This window comes from Portunus trituberculatus, chromosome 13 (assembly GCF_017591435.1).
Source record: "Portunus trituberculatus isolate SZX2019 chromosome 13, ASM1759143v1, whole genome shotgun sequence".
In the NCBI taxonomy this organism is placed as follows: Eukaryota; Metazoa; Arthropoda; class Malacostraca; order Decapoda; family Portunidae; genus Portunus; species Portunus trituberculatus.
The window spans coordinates 7,663,930-7,679,280 of NC_059267.1; the positions used below are offsets into that span (position 1 = coordinate 7,663,930).

General features: G+C 44.6%; 1 protein-coding gene across 2 annotated transcripts in view; it reads left to right on the forward strand.

Moving 5' to 3' along the window:
• The window catches only part of LOC123503089 (calcium/calmodulin-dependent protein kinase type IV-like), a 103,800-nt gene that overhangs the window by 38,455 nt on the left and 49,994 nt on the right, over positions 1–15,351 (forward strand). The gene's annotated exons all lie outside the window — the stretch shown is intronic.

Here is a 15,351-nt window from a genome sequence, read left to right on the forward strand (position 1 = left end):
TCTCTCTCTCTCTCTCTCTCTCTCTCTCTCTCTCTCTCTCTCTCTCTCTCTCTCTCTCTCTCTCAAGGAATTCTAATTACTGTAAAGAAAATTCACATAGTTATTGCATTACCCTTTCATTTAACGTTTTCACTGTTCAATAGAATTCCTCTTATTTATCGACATATTTTTAGAGATTTTTTTTTTCTCTTGCAGTCTCTTGAATAATTCTGTAGCCTCGAAAACAAAATACTAGCCAACATTTTCTTTTTCTTTTCTTTTCTTTTTTTTTCTACTAAGCTTTCAGTGTTTCCAGAAGAACACAACATTGAATGGGTAAGAGTTTGGTGTAAATTTGGATCCGTTATAGAAAAGTGATGTTTTGAAAAGTTACGCCGTTCTCTTGTTACTGAAGATCTAATGCGCTTCTCAATTCCAAACCCTCCCACCACTCGAAAAAAAAAATATATATATAGAAATTACGAGGTACACAAGGTTGTTATTCCGTTCTTTAATATATTTTTAGCCTCTTGAAATTGAGTAATACAGAAAAAAAGGAGATTGACGTCTATTTTTATTATTATTATTTTTTTTAGGGAATCTCGTATGCTTTCCTTGTTGAAGTCACTAATGCGTTGTCAGTTTCGCGTTGTTCTGTACCCCAGTAGAGGACTTTATACTGAAATGTTTCATGGGTGGTTGGAAATCATTTTGGAGTTACGTATTCTTCCGCTACAGGTCAATCATATTGGTAAGGGAATGGAAGGAAAGCGAGAAGGAAAATACGAGCAAAAAGTCGAAAAAAAAAAAAAAAAAAAGAATATGAGATGGAAATAAAGAAATGAAAAAAAATGCGGAGAGAGAGAGAGAGAGAGAGAGAGAGAGAGAGAGAGAGAGAGAGAGAGAGAGAGAGAGAGAGAGAATTGGACGCGTAGGGACAAGGCAGCGAGGAGTGCGTGTCAGAAGCAAGGCAGCAGCAGTAGCAGGTGTGGTGTGTGACAAGGCCCTGCGCTGCGACACCCACACACGGACACACACACGGGTATCACAACTTAGTGAGACAACGGCTTGCTCTCCTTTGAGGCTTGTTGGTATTCTTCTGATCCAAGGACACTCAGAATCGTGTGTGACGGTGCTCATGTCGTCCAGGCGCCTTCGTCACCGCCGCCGCCAGTGACCTCTCTGGCTCCATCTGTCTGCCGCCCCGCCGCCACTTGCCGAGGTGAAGTTAATAAAAATGAGGGGCGCCACGTGTGCGGAGATGAGGAGGGGGCCTCTTGTTTGTGGCGCGTGAAGGAGACAATCGCAGGGACGCAAAATGATGACAATGATGATAGCGGTAATAATGACCAATAAGTTAAACAAATGAATGCTAAAAAAATATCAAGAAATCCGTTTATTAGAAAAATGATAAGAAATAATAAACATATTTCTTGATATTTTTGTAGTAGATTTTTCGTTTTTTTTTTTTTTTAGGCTCTAGTAATCCTATGACAAATATTCAGAGAGAGAGAGAGAGAGAGAGAGAGAGAGAGAGAGAGAGAGAGAGAGAGAGAGAGAGAGAGAACGATTATCCGTCAAACAATTTTTATAGCCTTTGAATACAGACAGTCCTGATAAGAGAACAAAGCGCTGAGGAACACGAGCCGATGACGCAGTGAAGCAGGAGGCAGGAGGCCCGTGCGTGGCATACATTGTGCTCACTTACGGGATGACAACCACTCCCTCGCAGGACGCAGTGGAAACCTCCCAGACACGCGGAAGAGTGACGGTAACAGTAAAGGAAGATAAAAGGGTCGCTGCGCTCGTACAAGACATCAGATAACTGCGCGATAAGAGATAAACACGGTATCTGCAAGTCTAAGAATAGACAATGCCAGTATAAGCCAATGCAAGTTACATAATAATGAGCATTAATAAAGAGGTGCTGCAAGGCTGTCGTATTGAAAAAAAAAGATTGATTTAATGAGCTGAGGTGAGAAGATAATGAAGGCAAGGAGACTGACTATTCCTCATCCTTATAAGGGGGTCTTCTTGTCCCTCTAATTTAAGCAGGAGTGAGTCGAGAATTCAGACGTAAATTGATGATAAACACACGTAAAGGCTATCCAGTTGTGTGTGTGTGTGTATGTGTGTGTGTGTGTGTGTGTGTGTGTGTGTGTGTGTGTGTGTGTGTGTGTGTGTGTGTGTGTGTGTGTGGCGACGACAATGATAATTAAGGGCTAACGTGTGTGTGTGTGTGTGTGTGTGTGTGTGTGTGTGTGTGTGTGTGTGTGTGTGTGTGTGTGTGTGTGTGTGTGTGTACCTGCGTAGTTGTAGTATACAGGGCCAGAACAACACCCTTATGGTCCTGTTTTCGTGTATAAACATATATTTGTCCAGTTTTTCATCCGTGTGTGTGTGTGTGTGTGTGTGTGTGTGTGTGTGTGTGTGTGTGTGTGTGTGTGTGTGTGTGTGTGTGTGATGGAGGGTGGCTACTCATTGTTACGAGACGGGCGGGTGACCTCTCAGTGCAGCGGGTGTTTGAATAGGCGTGGGGAGGGGCGGTGTGTGTGGGTGGGTTGGGGTGGGCTGTAGGTGGGTGGGGCAGCTTAGGCCTCAAGACTAGATGCGTGTCTTATGCAAGGTCTGTTGACAAAAGGAATCTGCGCAGAGTACGTGTTGTTGTTGTTTTTGTTGTTGTTGGTGGTGATGATGGTGGTGGTGGTGGTGGTATTATTATTATTGTTGTTGGTGGCGTTCGTATAATATTTATTCTGCTGCTACTACTACTACTACTACTACTACTACTACTACTACTACTACTACTACTACTACTACTACTACTACTACTACTACTACTACTACTACTTAATCATTCACTTAATTAATTGATTGAAGAAAGATAACTGAATCGTTCCTGGAAAAAAAATGAACACGAACGTCGCCATAAGAAGAAAAAACAAACATTTTATTTATTTAAGTTTGCTTCACTATATATATCCGCAAGAGAGAGAGAGAGAGAGAGAGAGAGAGAGAGAGAGAGAGAGAGAGAGAGAGAGAGAGAGAATGGTAAGCTTTCTTTCTTCTAGTGGGTGGTGGTGGTGGTGGTGGACGTGATAGTGGGTGGTGGTGGTGGTGGTGCAATATGTGGAGCGAGGTTGATGATCTTGACGTCATATTGAGATGTTTATAGTGGTGAGGGTGTAAGGGGCACTTAACGCTGTGTGTGTGTGTGTGTGTGTGTGTGTGTGTGTGTGTGTGTGTGTGTGTGTGTGTGTGTGTGTGTGTGTGTGTGTGTGTGTGTGTGGCACCAGGCGGGCGGCGTCGTGTGTACACCTGTCCTGCGCACCTGAATACTCAAACACCTGAGACTGTTTGTGTGGCGAGGCTAAGATGCCAACCCCCACCACCCCCTTCCCCCTTCCAACTTTCCCATCTCATGCTTATCCCCCCCCCACAGCCTTTACCACACCCCAGTCATCTTGCAGAGTGGTAGTAGTAGTAGTAGTAGTAGTAGTAGTAGTAGTAGTAGTAGTAGTAGTAGTACCATCAATAACAGTAATAGTGGTGGTGACTCCTTTCTCTCTCCTCCTCCTCCTCCTCCTCCTCCTCCTCCTCCGCCTCCTGTCCGTCTCTCGTTTTCTGCTCCTTCCTGTGGCTTTCTTTTATGTTCTCTCGTTTCCTTTTGTCTTTTTCGCTTTTCTTTCTTATATATATTCTAGTTTTCTTTCCCTCTATTTCTCTCTCCCTATTGCTCTTTCCATTCTTTTCATTCTCTGACTCTTCCTCTCGCTTTCTCTTCCCTCCCTCACCTCACCATCCTATCTCCTTATTTTCCTGTCTCATAATTTTTCTCTCTTTCCTCCTCATTTTCTTTCCAATCGTTCTCCTTCCTTCACTCATCGCCTTTTTCGTCCACTATCGCGCCACAACCTGTCTGCTTCCCTCTTTTGTTTCCACTTGTCTTCATTTTCCTTTATCTTTCTTTATTATACTTTCCTTTCGTTTTATCTCATCAATTTCAACATTCTTTTTATTTTTATTGTCACCCTTCTCTCCATTCCTGGCCATTTCCTGCCCGTCCTGTATTAATATGCAGTACCATGACGTGTTTTAATTTTTATTCTGCTTACTATTTGGCGATTTTATACAGCTTCAGAAACCTGTATGGGGATTAAAATGGTGAAGATTCTGGCCATTAATCTTCTGACCGCTCTCAACCCATTCTAATTCAAATAAAATCGTCTAATCATACTCAAAACTCGTGGTAAAAATGCATCACGGTATTTAGATTAATGGAAGTGGATTTTGATAGGGAAGTGAAAATTATTAGGTTGATTATATTGAAGTTTGATTTAATGTATATATTAGTTATATTTCTATTTATTAGTTTATTTTGTTACGATTAGGTAGCAGCCCAGCACACACACACACACACACACACACACACACACACACACACACACACACACACACACACACACACACGTCGGCACCTTAATTATCATCGTTGTCGCCACTTTGACCCGACTTGGCGGCGGGATTCTTAGCGCCAAAAAGAGGACGGGAGCCGGACAGGTAAGTACGTAAGGAGAAGCTTGCCGCGCGCTGAATGCAGATGAACAGATGAACCACACATATGAAAAACAATGACAAGACGAGAAGCGAGGCAAATGTTCTCTCTCTCTCTCTCTCTCTCTCTCTCTCTCTCTCTCTCCAGGAAGTGGAAGAAATAATAAAGTAAACTTAAAGTGTAGAAGAAGAGGAAGGAGGAGGAGGAGGAGTAGGAAGAAAAACGGGAGAAGGAAGAGGAGGACGTGGAGGAGGAGGTGCAGAAGGAGGAAGGGGAGGAATCAGGTGGTTTGTGGAGAGAAAAGTAGATAGAGGAAGTTATTACTGCAAGGAAGAAAAAAGTCATTGTTTTGTGAGCGGGAGGAAGAAAGAAAGAAAGAAAGAAGGAAAGAAAAAGAGACTGGAGGATGTGTTTAGTGGAGGTAAGGAGGAGGATTGAGCATGATAGCTTGGGTAAAGACATGGAGGAGGAGGAGGAGGAGGAGGAGGAGGAGGAGGAGGATAAGAGAACGGAGGAAAAAGAGAAGGGAAAAGGAAAAGGGAATGACCGGGAGGCAAGAAGAGACAAATGAGAAAAAGATAGGGGTGAGAAAGATGAAAATGAAGATAAACGCGAAGAGAAAAGGGAAGAAGAGAAGAGGAAGAGTGAGAAAGATAAGAAGAACGAAAAAGAATAAAGAAGAACCACTAGAAAAACGGAGGATGGAGAAACAACGAAATGAATAGATCACGATAGCAAAAAAAAGAAGATGAGGAAAGAGAGAAACAATGGAAGACGACAAAGAAAGAAGAAAAGAGAACTAGAAGCAGAAAAAAATAAGAAGAGACAAAAATGGAAGAGGAAATTGAAGGAAAACAAGAGGAGGAAGAAGAAGAAGAAGAAGAAGAAGAAGAAGAAGAAGAAGAAGAAGAAGAAGAAGAAGAAGAAGAAGAAGAAAGGAAGCGGCAGTGTTGGTAGGCAGCGAGTACTCAGAGCGCCAGTGAGTCGAGGTAAACACAATTGCCTTCCATTTTTGGCACAACAACCGCGCGGCAAAGCTCATTACTTGTCTGTGTGTGTGTGTGTGTGTATGTGTGTGTGTGTTTGGGTTCTAGTTGATCGTTTATACTCTCTCTCTCTCTCTCTCTCTCTCTCTCTCTCTCTCTCTCTCTCTCTCTCTCTCTCTCTCTCTCATTATTGTAATTTGCGTGGAGCTTCCTTCCGATGTTCGTGTTATTGCTTTCCTTTGTCCTCCTTTCTTATTTTCTGCTTCGTGTTGGTTTTCTTCTGTCTGTCTGTCTGTCTGTCTGTTGTTGTTCCTGTAACTACTATATTACTGCTACTGGTACTACTACTACTACTACTACTACTACTACTACTACTACTACTACTACTACTACTACTACTACTACTACTACTACTACTACTACTACTACTACTACAATCTCACACTTCATTATTATTTTTCCGTCCTTTTTTCTCACAATAATGGGAGAAAACATGAAAAGAAGGAAAGAAAGAGAAAAAGGGGAAAAGGAAGAGGAAGAAGAATTGAAAAGAAGAAGAAGGAGGAGGAGGAGGAGGAGGAGGAGGAGGAGGAGGAGGAGGAAAACCTATGTACTGTACTTCCCATTCTTCAGCGCGACGCCGTTAAGTTAATGTGCTTATTGTAATCTTTTAAAGTGACTCCCATTGTTGCTGTGCCTGAGGAGGAGGAGGAGGAGGAGGAGGAGGAGGAGGAGGAGGAGGAGGAGGAGGAGGAGGAGGTAGAGGTTGAGGTGCAGGTCACGCTTACCGAAATAATTGTATGTATCCGCCACCGAGTCCTTGAGGGTCGTGAGAAGAGTGGTTGTGGTAGTAGTAGTAATAGTAGTAGTAGTAGTAGTAGTAGTAGTAGTAGTAGTAGTAGTAGTAGTAGTAGCAGCAGCTAGTAGTAACACCTACCCAAATACTCTCTAATCTTGCTAGTAAATAAGACGTTTCAGAGCAATAATGTAACAAAAATAACATCGTGAACAGAAACACACACACACACACACACACACACACACACACACACACACACACACACACACACACACACACACACACACACACACACACACCGCGTAGTGTAGTGGTTAGCACGCTTGACTCACAATCGAGAGGGTCCGGATTCGAGTCCCGGAAAGCGGCGAGGCAAATTGGCAAGCCTCTTAATGTGTAGCCCCTGTTCACCTAGCAGTAAATAGGTACGGGATGTAACTCGAGGGGTTGTGACCTCGCTTTCCCGGTGTGTGGAGTGTGTTGTGGTCTCAATCCTACCCGAAGATCGGTCTATGAGCTCTGAGCTCGCTCCGTAATGGGGAAGACTGGCTGGGTGACCAGCAGGCGACCGTGGTGAATTACACAAGAGGGCTGCCGTAATCAACTCCAGACTCTGAAAATACTCTTTACCCCAGCGTCTCATCCCAGGCCTGCTCACTCAGTCCCCAGCAGTGTAAGTGGGACAGGTGGTGGCCGGGGTGTTAAGGCCAGCGTCCGCCTGTCTGGTGGAGTAAATTATCTCCCTGTTTTTTTTCACCACACCGGCGGCAGGTTTGGCCAGGTGCAGGGCAGGTGACCAGGTGAGAAGGCCGCGCCCTGCCTGCTGCTCCGGTTGCCTGGTCTCTTCTGCTCCTCTTTGATCTCTACTGACGCTGAGATGCACTCCTTTGTGGCGTTGAAATCTCTCTCTCTCTCTCTCTCTCTCTCTCTCTCTCTCTCTCTCTCTCTCTCTCTCTCTCTCTAGAACGAAGGAGAAATCGGCAACATTAGAGTAAAAACACAAAAAACCCAGTAGCTTCCTCAATAGCAGTAGCAGAATCGGTAATGAATGGTTGCAGAAGCAGTAGCGATAGTAACATTACCACCACCACCAGGTATTGCCGCACGCCGGGTAATGGTGGTCAGTCAGTCACCGTCGCGGCCTCAATTACCCTCCCGCCCCGTCGCCTGCAGTGAGTGACGCGGCTTGGTATGGAGGGCCGCGCCTGGGCAGGTCGGTGGCGTGGTGGCGTACGTGTCACTTTTTCCCTCATGACCATTCCCTTCACGGCGACGGAGGGACGGAAGGCGCGCCAGGAGAGAATGTTTAATTCTGTGTGTGTGTGTGTGTGTGTGTGTGTGTGTGTGTGTGTGTGTGTGTGTGTGTGTGTCTCCGCTCCTTTCTCCAGTCCCACTCCTGACCTTCCATTCACAAAGCGGAGAAAAAGTAGATGAGGAGAACGAGGAGGAGGAGGATGAAGGAGCAGGCTCGAGAACGTGGAAGGAGGGGGGGAAGATAATGAGGAGAAGGAGGAGGAGTAGAAAGACAAGGACGAAGAGGAGGGCGTGGAAGGAGAGGAGAAGGAAGAGGATGAGAACAAGAATTAGATGACAAACGGATGCAAGAAGGAAAAAAAAAACGAGGACAGGTGAAGAACAAGAACAAGAAGACAACATCAGAGAGGCGAAGATGAAGGACGCAGATTAGAAATACGTACGAGAGAGAGAGAGAGAGAGAGAGAGAGAGAGAGAGAGAGAGAGAGAGAGAGAGAGAGAGAAAATAAAGCTAAACACATGAAAAGAAAGAAAACAAAAAACAGCAAAAATATAAAAAAAAAAAAAAAAGGTGACACGTGGCGCTGAGTCTCTGTGCACAACTTCGTCTCCTCCACAATTACCACAACAAAGAGCTGCTTCATGTGCTGCCATTACATCCACTCATCCACCTGTACTTAGCAACACCGCCTGGAAACACCACAGCTGCCTCCCCTCAGGTGTTACTTTAATTAGTCAGGTGCGCATCAGCCAAACAGGTGAGACGAACAGAATCTCACTAATCACACTTTTAATCTGGACTGGAGACAATAAACAAGAGCGAGCGGGATTAATGAAAAGAAAATAATTGGAGACTAGTAACGCAATGTACGTACTTAATGGAAAAGGTTTAAATTATCACTGGACACGATAGAGAAGGGGAGCATTAGATAGCAAGATAATGGAGGGTGTTGTAAAGGAAGACCCATAAAGAGAAGATGATGAGATGATACAAACAAACGTAATAAATGTGAATAAATAAACACACAACACACACAATCAAACGCGCGCACACACACACACACACACACACGCACACACATACACACACACACACACACACGTACACTTGCCATTAGTAAACAAGGAGAAGGTAAAATAAACATAAATTCCATAATAAGCAAAGGCATAAGAAAACAAAAGAACACAGGCTAAATATAACACACTTACCCCCCCACGACCCGCCACGACTCACCATGACAAGCCCACGAGCCCCCACCGTCACCTCCTGCCCCCACACCACCCCCAACATGCAAAAAAAGGAAGAAAGCATTAAAGAGACAGTGCAAGGTAACCGGACGCACACACGGACACACACAAAGCGAGATGGACAGGCAGACAGACAAACATCATTCCACGAGACAGATATTATTAATGGACAGCCAGACCACGGCGCGACTGTAAACACCCACCTTACACAGAGAGAGAGAGAGAGAGAGAGAGAGAGAGAGAGAGAGAGAGAGAGCACTGATCTAGTCTGACTATTTCATGTCTATAATCAAAATTCTTCGTAATGATGTTTTCCATGCCCTTGCTGGCCTAAACCCTCGGAAGGCTTATGGACCTGATGGTGTCCCTCCTATTGTTCTCAAAAACTGTGCTTCTGTGCTTGCACCTTGCCTGGCCAATCTCTTTCAACTTTGTCTATCGACTTCTACCTTTCCTTCCTGCTGGAAGTTCGCCTACATTCAGCCTGTTCCTAAAAAGGGTGACCGTTCTAACCCCTCAAACTACCGTCCTATAGCTTTAATCTCTTGCTTGTCTAAAGTTTTTGAATCTATCCTGAATAGGAAGATTCTCAAACATCTGTCACTTCACAATCTTCTGTCTGATCGCCAGTATGGCTTCCGTCAAGGTCGCTCTACTGGTGATCTTCTGGCTTTCCTTACTGAGTCTTGGTCATCCTCTTTTAGAGATTTCGGTGAAACTTTTGCTGTTGCGTTAGACATATCAAAAGCTTTTGATAGAGTCTGGCATAAAGCTTTGATTTCAAAACTGCCCTCTTACGGCTTCTATCCTTCTCTCTGCAACTTTATCTCAAGTTTCCTTTCCGACCGCTCTATTGCTGCTGTGGTAGACGGCTACTGTTCTTCTCCTAAACCTATTAATAGTGGTGTTCCTCAGGGTTCTGTCCTGTCACCCACTCTCTTTCTATTATTCATTAATGACCTTCTTAACCAAACTTCTTGCCCTATCCACTCCTACGCTGATGATACCACCCTACATCTTTCCACGTTCTTTCAGAGACGTCCAACCCTTCAGGAAATCAACAGATCACGCGGGGACGCCACGGAACGCCTGACTTCCGATCTTTCCAAGATTTCAGATTGGGGCAGAGAAAATCTAGTAGTTTTCAATGCCTCAAAACTCAATTCCTCCATCTATCAACTCGACACAACCTTCCAGACAACTATCCCTCTTCTTCAATGACACTCAACTGTCTCCTCTTCCACAATGAATATCCTCGGTCTGTCCTTTGCTCATAATCTTAACTGGAAACTTCACATCTCATCTCTTGCTAAAACAGCTTCTATGAAGTTAGTGTTCTGAGACGTCTCCGACAGTTTTTCTCGCCCCTCCAACTGCTTACTCTGTATAAGGGCCTTATCCGTCCCTGTATGGAGTACTCTTCGCATGTTTGGGGGGGGGTTCCAGTCACACAGCTTTGCTTGATAATGCAAGAGTTAACCAGTACGCTCAATCATTCATCCCTTTCACTGGTAAACTCTGGAACTCCCTCCCTGCATCTGTATTTCCAAATTCCTACAACTTGTCTTCTTTTAAGAGGGAGGTATCGAGGCATTTGCTCCCATTATTCTGGCTGACGGTTTTTGGCACTTTTGAACTCTTTGGAGAGCCAGCGCTCAAGTGGGCCTTTTTCTAACTTTCTTTTTTTTGCCCTTGGCTGGCCCTCTTCCCTACGTAAAAAAAAAAAAAAAAAAAAAAAACGTAGTCTCTACTGTCTATACTATTCCTCATTTGTCTTCTACACTTCATTCCAGCATCTTTCTATATCCTTCTACATCGTTCCCAGTCCACACTCTTCGAGTTGTTTCCTTCACCCTTTCCATTTTCTTTCTCCATTCCTCTCTCTCTTTCTCTCTTCACGTCTCTTCCACTCTTCCCTCCAGCCTTGCTACACACACACACACACACACACACACACACACACACACACACACACACACACACACACACACACACACACACACACACACACCTCTAATGGACATAAGACATAGCGTCGAGGCAAAATTATTTTTATTTTGTGTCCGTCAGGTCAAATGACATCGGAGTATATATGATCACCAGGGAGGAAACTGTTTTTATTTACTCTCTCTCTCTCTCTCTCTCTCTCTCTCTCTCTCTCTCTCTCTCTCTCTCTCTCTCTCTCTCTCTCTCTCTCTCTCTCTCCCTCCATCCTCCTCCGTCCGTCCCTGTTCTCCCTCCATCCTCCTCCGTCCGTCCCTTTCCCCCCACGCCCTCAGTCTCCCCTTCTTTCTCTTCCATACACGGGCGGCGGGTGAGTCACACACTATATCCATACAGGTTTGGTTCGCCTCCTTACATCAAACGCATTTAAAGAAGTTTCTCAGTCGCCTTACATTTCTCTCTCTCTCTCTCTCTCTCTCTCTCTCTCTCTCTCTCTCTCTCTCTCTCTCTCTCTGAATGCTCGTTGTTTACTTTTCAATTTGTTTATTGTTTCGTGTTTGTGTTTTTATGATTATTTGCGAAACCTTGCTTGTATTTTTTAGTTTTTTGTTTTCATTGGGGTTCTTATCTCTCTCTCTCTCTCTCTCTCTCTCTCTCTCTCTCTCTCTCTCTCTCTCTCTCTGTAGGGTACGAGAGAAAATGGATATAGCCAGAAATTTATTGATAGTTGATTGCTGTGATCTTGTTCTCGCTCCTCCTCCTCCTCCTCCTCCTCCTCCTCCTCCTCCTCCTCCTCCTCCTCCTCCTCCTCCTCCTCCTCCTCCTCCTCCTCCTCCTCCTCCTCCTCCTCCTCCTTTTCGTTCTCTCAAATGGTCGTTTTGTTTTCGTTTATATTCGTTGTAATAAGGGAACAACTCAGGGTCGTCGTTTGTGTTCCTTTGTGCTCCGTTCATAGGCTCGTAATCTTGAACGGTTTTGTGCTTCACCTCCACTATTTCAAAAGGCTTTGTTTAAGTTTACACGATTTTTTTAAGGTGTTTTTATGGTTCAAGAGGCAGAGTGACAAGATTTTATACACTAATAACTGCAGAAACACTCTTGAAAACCCCGCTAATCATCTCTGTGGCTTTGGGAAATAGTTGTGGTGAGAGAGCAAAGCGTTTCTGTATACGGACCACACTGACACCTTTTGGAACTCGATCATTAAAAGTCTGAGCGAAAAGAAAAGGAAAAAATAAAGTGACCTTGTGAAAGATTATGGTGGACTCCTTAACCTGAGAGAGAGAGAGAGAGAGAGAGAGAGAGAGAGGGAGGGAAGGGGAGAGGGGAAAGAATATTTGCATTGTGGTTCACTTGTCATGTTCCTGAGAGACCTTCATGTTTCCCCTCCTCCTCCTCCTCCTCCTCCTCCTCCTCCTCCTCCTCCTCCTCCTCCTCCTCCTCCTCCTCCTCCTCCTCCTCCTCCTCCAGTACCTCGCTACCTATTTTCTCATAATCTCCCTGTCTCCTTCTCCATCTCCTCTTCCTTCTTCACATCCTTCTCCGCCCTCTTCTTTCTTTCTTTCCTTTCTTTTCTTTTCTTTTCTTTTTTTCTTTCTTACTTTTTCTTTCTTTCTTTCTTTCTTTCTTTCTTTCTTTCTTTCTTTCTTTCCTCTCCTTTCCACTTCTACATACCGGACTGTTCTGTTATGAGGGAGATAAGATACGAATACGAAGAGAATATTTAATAATTGATGAATTACACACACACACACACACACACACACACACACACACACACACACACACACACACACACACACACACACACACACACACACACACACACACACACACACACACACTCGGGCAGGTGCAGAAGGTGTGTTTGAGGAAGTAAAAGCTACCAGGATGCTTGGTGACCTGTCTTGAGGGGGGAGGGCTTCCTTCTTGGTGTGGGGGGAGGTGGTAATGGGTGGGAGGGGCAGGCCAAAGGTGGATGGAGGTGGATTATACAGGTGTTATAGCTGTGTGTGTGTGTGTGTGTGTGTGTGTGTGTGTGTGTGTGTGTGTGTGTGTGTGTGATTTGTTTTTCCCTTAGTCTTATTTTTGTATGTTGATTTCTTCTTCTTTATCTTTTCATGTACTATTTTCATTTTTATTTCATTCTGTTTCGTTAATTTAAGTTACGTTTTGTTCTTTCTTCGTTTCCTTTCCTTTTTGTGTCTTTCGTGTTATCTCTCCCTTACTCTTTTAGTTTTTCTTATTTCTTATTCTATTTCGTCTCTATCTCATTTTCTTCCGTATCTCTCTTCAGTGTTCTCCCTCTCTTGTTCTTTGCTTCTCTAATTTGTGTTTTCTTCTGTGCTCCCTCATTTTCTTCAACATTTTTTTTCCTGTCTTAATTTCTGCATTCTTCTCTTTGGTATATTTCGTCTTCCTCTTCTCTTTTTCTTTCTTCATTGATATTTACTTAATTTCTCTATTTTTGTGTGTGTGAAAATTTAATATACTTCGCTTCCACTTCTGCTTTTAATACCAGCATATATTTTCCTCTTTTTTCGTTGATCATTACTGTGATTTTTTGTAAACTCATTGTATTTCGCCCCTAACCTAACCCCCTTATTTTTTCTTAACTCCTTCTCCCCCACGCCCCCCGGTCCCCCACGCAAGGCCCCGGGAGTAGCGCCCTTGGGAGTGGCGGCGGCGCGGAGTCCACAAATGGCTAAAATTATCAGTCCATAAAGCCACGCGGAGAAACGGCCTCGTGTCCCTCCGTGTTTGGCGTGTGACTCACCTGTGTCCACGGAGCCGGGGGGGAGGTGAGGGGAAGGGGAGGGGAGCACCGCGCCCTTCCCCTTCCCCTTCCCCTTGTAGTCCCACCACCTCGCCCCTACCTGCCCATTCTTCTTATTTTCGTTCCTTCCTTCTCTCTTGTACTTTCTTTTTTTTTTTTTCTCTCTCCTGTTGATGTATTACTTGTCATGGACTCTCTCTCTCTCTCTCTCTCTCTCTCTCTCTCTCTCTCTCTCTCTCTCTCTCTCGCTTCCTTCCTATTTCCTTATTCCTTTCCACTCTTCCATGCATTCTCCTTCCTTCTTCTTCCTCCCTATTCACGCATCTCATCCTATCTAGTACACTCCTTCCCTCCTTTCTTCATAGTCCTTCTCCCTTCCATCATCATCCTGCCCAATTTTGCACCTGTTTCGTGTGTCTTTCTCCTCTTCCTTCTGCGTCATATGACCTCAGTGTTGCCGCCCAAAATCCAGTCAGTCAGTTAGTCAGTCAGTCAGTCAGTCAGTCAGTCAGTCAGTCAGTCAGTCAGTCAGTCAGTCAGTCAGTCAGTCAGTTTGTTAATTTATATATATTGTTATCACTCATTAAATATTACTGGAATCGTGATCTCCTCCTCCTCCTCCTCCTCCTCCTCCTCCTCCTCCTCCTCCTCCTCCTCCTCCTCCCACCCAGTACTTACATTCTCATTACACACCAACACCCACACGCGCGCCCGCCTTCACACACACGCCTCCCACGCCCCCATACTGATCACCCGCGCCTTTTCTCTTCCCCCCTTAATAGGCGAGCACGTGTTTACTCATGATGGGGAAGGGAGGAGGAGTAGGATGGGTAAAGGGAGGTAAGGGCAGTGTAGGAAGGTAGGAAGGGAGGAGAAATGGAGGAGATGAAGTGAGGATGTTTGTAGGATGGAGAAGGAAAAGAGAAAGGAAGACAGGAGGTTTAATTTAAAGTGAAGGAAGGGATGGGAGAAGAGTGGAGGATTTGAAGGAAGAGAGAAAAAGATGAAGGATTGGAAGGAAGAGAGAAAGGAAGAAAGATTGGGAGTAAGAGAGAAAAGGTTGAATTGGAAGGAAAGGAGAAAGAAGGATACAAAGGAAGGGAAAAAAAGAAGAATCAGAAGAAAAAGGATAATGCAGGATGGGAAGAAAGGGACAAAAAAGAAAAAGAAAAAGGAACTAATGGGAGAGAGAAGAATGGGAAGGAAGGAGGAAGGATGAGAAGGATAGGGGATGGTTAGGGATGAAGGGAATGGGGACAAGTGTTGGAGGAATGGAGGGAATGTTTTGATGGGTATGGAAGGAAGGAGTGAGGATATCATGAATAGACAATGAAGGATAGACGAGACAAAGACACGACAAATGGTAATAAAAAAGATAATTGTGAGACAGAATAATGGAGCAAACAATGGAAGAGATAAAGAAAGGAAGGAGAGAGAGAGAGAGAGAGAGAGAGAGAGAGAGAGAGAGAGAGAGAGAGAGAGAGAGAGAGAAAATGTTGCAACCACCTCCTGGCGCCACTGTCTCATTGCCTCTTAATCACAGAACGTTACCACACCTTCGTCAGTACCTCCTCCTCCTCCTCCTCCTCCTCCTTTTTCGGTCACGTTGGCGCCAGTTAGAGGTCCTACGCCTCCCGTATAAAGACCGTCTCTCTCTCTCTCTCTCTCTCTCTCTCTCTCTCTCTCTCTCTCTCTCTCTCTCTCTCTCTCTCTCTCTCTCTCTCTCTCTCTCTCTCTCTCTCTCTCTCTCTCTCTCTCTCTCTCTCTCTCCCCGGGGTGTTTGTGTTCGCTTCCTAAACAATGAAATGTA